The sequence below is a fragment of the Prunus avium genome, chromosome 3 (genome assembly GCF_965620075.1).
Source record: "Prunus avium chromosome 3, drPruAviu1.hap1.1, whole genome shotgun sequence".
Taxonomy (NCBI): domain Eukaryota; kingdom Viridiplantae; phylum Streptophyta; class Magnoliopsida; order Rosales; family Rosaceae; genus Prunus; species Prunus avium.
The window spans coordinates 17,451,054-17,457,768 of NC_142286.1; the positions used below are offsets into that span (position 1 = coordinate 17,451,054).

The 6,715-nt window shown below is 40.9% G+C and overlaps 1 non-coding gene across 1 annotated transcript; it reads left to right on the forward strand.

Annotated features, from left to right (window-relative positions):
* Positions 1–2,411: 2,411 nt before the first annotated feature.
* LOC148295708 (small nucleolar RNA R71) lies at positions 2,412–2,518 on the forward strand. Its single transcript, XR_015834982.1, has one exon. It is a non-coding gene; the product is annotated as a small nucleolar RNA R71 (small nucleolar RNA).
* The last annotated feature ends 4,197 nt before the right edge of the window (positions 2,519–6,715 follow it).

A 6,715-nucleotide genomic window follows, 5' to 3' on the forward strand; every position in this document is an offset into this window, starting at 1 on the left:
AATAGTAAGCATGGCCAGATAAACGTTCAAGCATTTGATCAATAAAAGGCAAGGGGAAATGATCTTTTCTAGTGGATGTGTTCAACTTCCTGTAATCAATGCAAACTCTCCAACCAGTGATAGTTCGTGTAGGAACTATCTCATTCTTCTCATTCTTCACAACGGTGATTCCGGACTTCTTCGGAACAACTTGTACAGGGCTCACCCACTTAGAATCTGAAATTGGGTAGATGATTCCTACATCGAGTAGCTTTAAAACTTCAGCTCTAACCACCTCTTTCATGTTGGGATTTAGCCTCCTTTGGGCATCACGGGATGGTTTGCTGTCTTCTTCCATTAGAATCCGGTGCATGCACATGCTTGGACTAATTCCTTTGATGTCTGCTATGGTCCACCCAATGGCTGTTTTATGCTCTTTTAGAACCTTAATTAAGCTCTCTTCTTCATGTGAGGTGAGACCTGCAGCAATTATAACAGGGAGAGTTTCGTTAGCACCCAAATAAGTATATTTAAGATGATTGGGCAGTGGTTTAAGTTCTAGCTTTGGTGGGGTGATAATGGATGGCTCCAATTTCGTGGATGATGGTCCAAGAGGCTCGAGTGGTGGCCTAAAGGATGGTGGGTATGGTTGAAACACTTCTAAGGCAGCCACCACTTCTTGGAACTCCGGTTCACAAAGATCTTCCTCTTCTTGTGTTAAGACAGCTTCTAGAGCATCATTAGACTTTCTCTGCAAAATTTTGGAAGAAACCTCATGATCCACAACATCAATTGAAAAGCAAGAATCAAGAGAGATAGAAGGTTGAGATAGAGCATTAAGCATTTTAAATTCAACAGTTTCACCCAGAACAGTCATGGAAAGGGTGCTATCTTTCACTTTGATAACTGTGTCTGCAGTGGCCATGAATGGCCTGCCTAGGAGAATGCGATCAACATGATCTCCATTTGGATTGTCTTCCATGTCCATCACTACAAAATCAGCAGGGAGAATTAGTGTATTAACTTGAACTAAAATATCTTCTACAATACCTTTTGGATATTTTATAGAATGATCAGCTAGTTCAAGTCGTATTGAAGTCTTCTTCATCCCTTCTAAGCCAAGCTTTTGATACAATGAATATGGCATTAGGTTGACACTTGCTCCCAAGTCCAACATGGCTCTTCCAACCTTATTGCCTCCAATGTTAATGGGAATGTCAAAGCTGCCAGGATCAACTAGTTTTGGTGGAAGCTTCCTTTGCAACACAGCACTTACATTCTGGTCAAGCTTTACATCTTCATTTGGAGCGAAATTGAGCTTGTGAGTTTTCAAGTCCTTGATGAACTTTCCATATGCAGGAATCTGTTCAATAACATCAAGCAAAGGCAAATTGATATTAACTTTACTCAAAATATCATAAATCTCTTTAAAAGCCTTATCTTGCTTTGCTTTCTTAAGACGGCCTGGAAATGGAATCGGTGGAACATATGGAGCGGGTGGCACGTATCTATCTTCTTGAAGATGTGGTGGCACAAATTTGTCATCTCTCTTATGCAATTGGAATTGTTTGGATTCCTGAGAATCTGATTTGGCATTAGGAGCAGATTGAGAAGTTTTGAGATGTTCCCCTTCTGTAGCCGTGGTCTCCTCCTCTTCATCTTCTACAATCACAACATCATTTGAAAGATTAGAATCAACTTTACTATCAATGATCTTACCTGATCTGAGCACATGAATGGCCTTGGCTTCTTGGTTCTTTGGATTGATCTCGGTTTGGCTTGGCCATTTCCCAGGTGCTCTTTGAGTTATTTCAGCAGCTAATTGGCCTATTTGAACTTCCAATTTGGCAATGGCAGCTTGTGTAGTTTGCTGGAAATTGGATTGGTTGACTGCCATCTGCTTAACTATATCCTCCAATGATGATGTTTGTTGTGGCTTTTGGAATGAAGGGGGATTGGCTTGATTCTGAGTATTCCTCCATGAAAAGTTTGGATGATTCCTCCAACCTGGATTATAACTTTGAGAGTATGGATCATTTCTTGGACCTTGGTTGTAGGAATTTACCAACTTAGCTTGCTCTTGCACAAATTCTGGATATCCAGCCCCAAGTGGACAAGCTATGGTAGCATGGTCAGGAGTTTCGCAAATACTACACACTTCCTTCGAAGGGCTTCTTGAGTTTAATGCAAGAAGAGCATCTAGCTTTTGTTCCAGTTTTGAAATCTGCACACTAGAAGCATCATTAGAACCACTAATAACACGTTTACCTCTTGTATCCGTATGTTGGGTCTCCATTGCTATCTCCTCAAAGAGTTCGTATGTTTCTTCTGGAGTTTTGGTTTTAAAAGAACCACCTGCAAAATTGGTGACTATATTATGACTAGAAGGGGTTAGTCCTTTATAAAACATACGCATTTGAAGCTTCAATGGAATCCCATGATGAGGACATTGGTTGAGCAGCCCATTGAATCTCTCCCATGCTTCACAAAACGATTCATCATCTTGCTGTGCAAATAACAAGATCTTATCCCTAAGCATGTCGTTCTTTTGCGTGGAGAAGTATTTCTCCAAGAACTTCTTTTGAATGGCAGCCCATGTAGTGAGTGAACCAGGCTTCAAAGAATTCAACCAATATTTCGCCTTATCCTTCAAAGTGTATGGAAACACTCTCATTCGAAGTTGATCTTCTGTCACACCTGTCAAGGGAAAAGAACTCACAACATTAAAAATATCCTTTATATGAGTTAATGGATCTTCATTAGGTAAACCATAAAAGGAAGGCAGCATATTAAGATGAGAAGATTTAAGCTCATAATTTCGAGCTACAGTGGGCAGCAAAATGCTTGAAGGAGATGCTGGAATTGTTGGGATATCAAGTTCTCCCATGAACTCATTGGCAGCCATCTCTTCTTCTTCTTCTTCTTGGTCTGAACTTGCTTCCGAATTTGAAGGTGAAGAACCAGGAAGTTCAGTGTGGAGAGCAATACTTGTAAATGTGGCAAGAGCTTGCTCTTTTGCAGTTAACAACTCTCTTTCTAGACGATTATGAACTTCAGAGATCACCCGGTTGGGTTGCAACGATGGTCCTGCGTTCAAAGATCTGGAGCGTTGGAACGAAGACCTCACTTGTTCAAGGAACGGTCTTTTAGACATAAACTACCTGAAACAGAAAATTAGATTAATTAGAAACACTAAAAAGAATAGGGTAACCTTGGGCACATAACCAGGGAAGAACTTTCGTTCAGTCCCCGGCAACGGTGCCAAAATTTGTTGTTAATTATTATGTTAACTCGCAATTGTACGGGGCAATTAGTAGTATAGCAAGACAAGTACGAGGTCGTACCCACGAAGACTGAGAAGTTCAAATTAGTTATGTACGTAGATTACCGAATTCAAGAAGTTAGGAAGTTAAGTCTAAAACAGAAATTAAAGTGAGAGTGATTGTGATTGTGAAAGGAAGTGAGCAAACTGAAATTGCAAATGAAAGCAAATAAACAAGTGTAACAAAGAGTGGTTTTAAGAGTTGGAAAACAGATTTGGAGACTAGGGCATTCGAATCACCATAACAATTCAATTCTGGGTTATATGGAGTCAAGTAACAAGTCTAATTCAAATTCAAAGATTGATTCTAGTGTAGTGTGGTTGGAATCAATCCCATCCCATACTTCTTTTGCTGCACCTCAAGCTTTCTTCACATGGGATCAAAGGTGATCAATTGTGGCTGCCTTTTGCTGCCAACCCATGTGGTCTTCTTTTGGTTGTTGAACAAAAACGAGTCTTCTGAACCAGACTTGGTGTAGGAAGGCCAGAGGTTTCAAAACTTATCCAATGGGGCTCAAATTTGGATATGTTATAGTAGACACCCATTGGAACAACTTCTATGAAGAAAGTATTCCCATCGGAGCAGTAGAAGTATTCGTTTTGGGCCTTGCAATTTGGCTGCCGAACAGAGACTGGAATTGACTTCATTTCATTTATGCTTTACATGCATGCACATGCTTTCTCAATAATAACTCCAGCATGTACCAACTTGATCCTTTAGACTTTCATAGCTGGAATGCCTCCCCACTTCACTCATTATGTTGGATCCAAAGTCAGTTGCAGCATGGGTGAGGCACATGGAGGCACATGACAAAGCTGGCAGCTGCAAATCCTCCTGAGCAGGGTTGAGTGTTGGGCGGGCTGAGCACTCCACAAATGTCCAATTGGGCTGCAATTTGGATATGTTGTACTAGACACCCATTGGAACAAGTTTCATGAAGATCTTCACTTCATCCAAGCCCCATAGCATGCTGATCCAAGGCCAAGAAGCTGACCTACGAAATTGGGCTGGAAAGGAGATGTAGCCAAAATGTGTTTGTCTTTAAGCCCTTCTTCCATTCACCCAAATCAAGCCTTAACATGCATGGATTGCATCATTTCCTACCCAAAGTCATCATTGTTACCTAAATGTCAATTAACTGAAAGATAAACACAAAAAGGATTAAAAGCACAAGTTTAACTCAAACACATAACCAAATCATAAGCTAGAAGGGTACAAAATGATATACAATTATGAACCGATCAGAGTCATTTTGTGAGTTTTGAGTGAAATCCAATCGCTAGAAGTATGGAATACACCAACCACTCCAATTAGGAACGAACTGCCGTTGAACTTGAATTGTCCAATTTCTCACACCTATTGATTTCGGATCGAGCCCCAAACTTGGGCAACATCATAATATGGTGGGAGGAGTCATTTGGTTAGTTTTGAGTGAAATCCAATCGCTAGAAGTATGGAATACACCAACCACTCCAATTAGGAACGAACTGCCGTTGAACTCTAATTGTCAAATTTGGAAGACCTATTGATTTCGGATCGAGCCCAAAACTTGGGCAACATCATAATATGGTGGAAGGGGTCATTTGGTGAGTTTTGAGTGAAATCCAATCGCTAGAAGTATGGAATACACAACCACTGCAATTAGGAACGAACTGCCGTTGAACTTGAATTGTCCAATTTGGAATACCTATTGATTTCGGATCGAGCCCAAAACTTGGGCAACATCATAATATGGTGGGAGGAGTCATTTGGTGAGTTTTGAGTGAAATCCAATCGCTAGAAGTATGGAATACACCAACCACTCCAATTAGGAACGAACTGCCGTTGAACTCTAATTGTCAAATTTGGAAGACCTATTGATTTCGAGACGAGCCAAAAACTTGGGCAACATCATAATATGGTGGAAGGGGTCATTTGGTGAGTTTTGAGTGAAATCCAATCGCTAGAAGTATGGAATACACCAACCACTGCAAATAGGAACGAACTGCCGTTGAACTTGAATTGCCCAATTTGGAATACCTATTGATTTCGGATCGAGCCCAAAACTTGGGCAACATCATAATATGGTGGGAGGAGTCATTTGGTGAGTTTTGAGTGAAATCCAATCGCTTGAAGTATGGAATACACCAACCACTCCAATTAGGAATGAACTGCCGTTGAACTTGAATTGTCCAATTTCTCACACCTATTGATTTCGGATCGAGCCCAAAACTTGGGCAACATCATAATATGGTGGGAGGAGTCATTTGGTGAGTTTTGAGTGAAATCCAATCGCTAGAAGTATGGAATACACCAACCACTCCAATTAGGAACGAACTGCCGTTGAACTTGAAGTGTCCAATTTGGAACACCTATTGATTTCGGATCGAGCCCAAAACTTGGGCAACATCATAATATGGTGGGAGGAGTCATTTGGTTAGTTTTGAGTGAAATCCAATCGCTAGAAGTATGGAATCCACCAACCACGCCAATTAGGAACGAACTGCCGTTGAACTTGAATTGTCCAATTTGGAATACCTATTGATTTCGGATCGAGCCCAAAACTTGGGCAACATCATAATATGGTGGGAGGAGTCATTTGGTGAGTTTTGAGTGAAATCCAATCGCCAGAAGTGTGGAATACACCAACCACTCCAATTAGGAACGAACTGTCGTTGAACTTGAATAGTCCAATTTCTCTCAACCATTTATTTCGGATCGAGCCCAAAACTTGGGCAACATCATAACATGTTGGGAGGAGTCATTTGGTGAGTTTTGAGTGAAATCCAATCCCTAGAAGTGTGGAATACACCAACCACTCCAATTAGGAACGAACTGCCGTTGAACTTGAATTGTCCAATTTCTCACACCTATTGATTTCGGATCGAGCCCCAAACTTGGGCAACATCATAATATGGTGGGAGGAGTCATTTGGTTAGTTTTGAGTGAAATCCAATCGCTAGAAGTATGGAATACACCAACCACTCCAATTAGGAACGAACTGCCGTTGAACTCTAATTGTCAAATTTGGAAGACCTATTGATTTCGGATCAAGCCCAAAACTTGGGCAACATCATAATATGGTGGAAGGGGTCATTTGGTGAGTTTTGAGTGAAATCCAATCGCTAGAAGTATGGAATACACAACCACTGCAATTAGGAACGAACTGCCGTTGAACTTGAATTGTCCAATTTGGAATACCTATTGATTTCGGATCGAGCCCAAAACTTGGGCAACATCATAATATGGTGGGAGGAGTCATTTGGTGAGTTTTGAGTGAAATCCAATCGCTAGAAGTATGGAATACACCAACCACTCCAATTAGGAACGAACTGCCGTTGAACTCTAATTGTCAAATTTGGAAGACCTATTGATTTCGGGACGAGCCAAAAACTTAGGCAACATCATAATATGGTGGAAGGGGTCATTTGGTG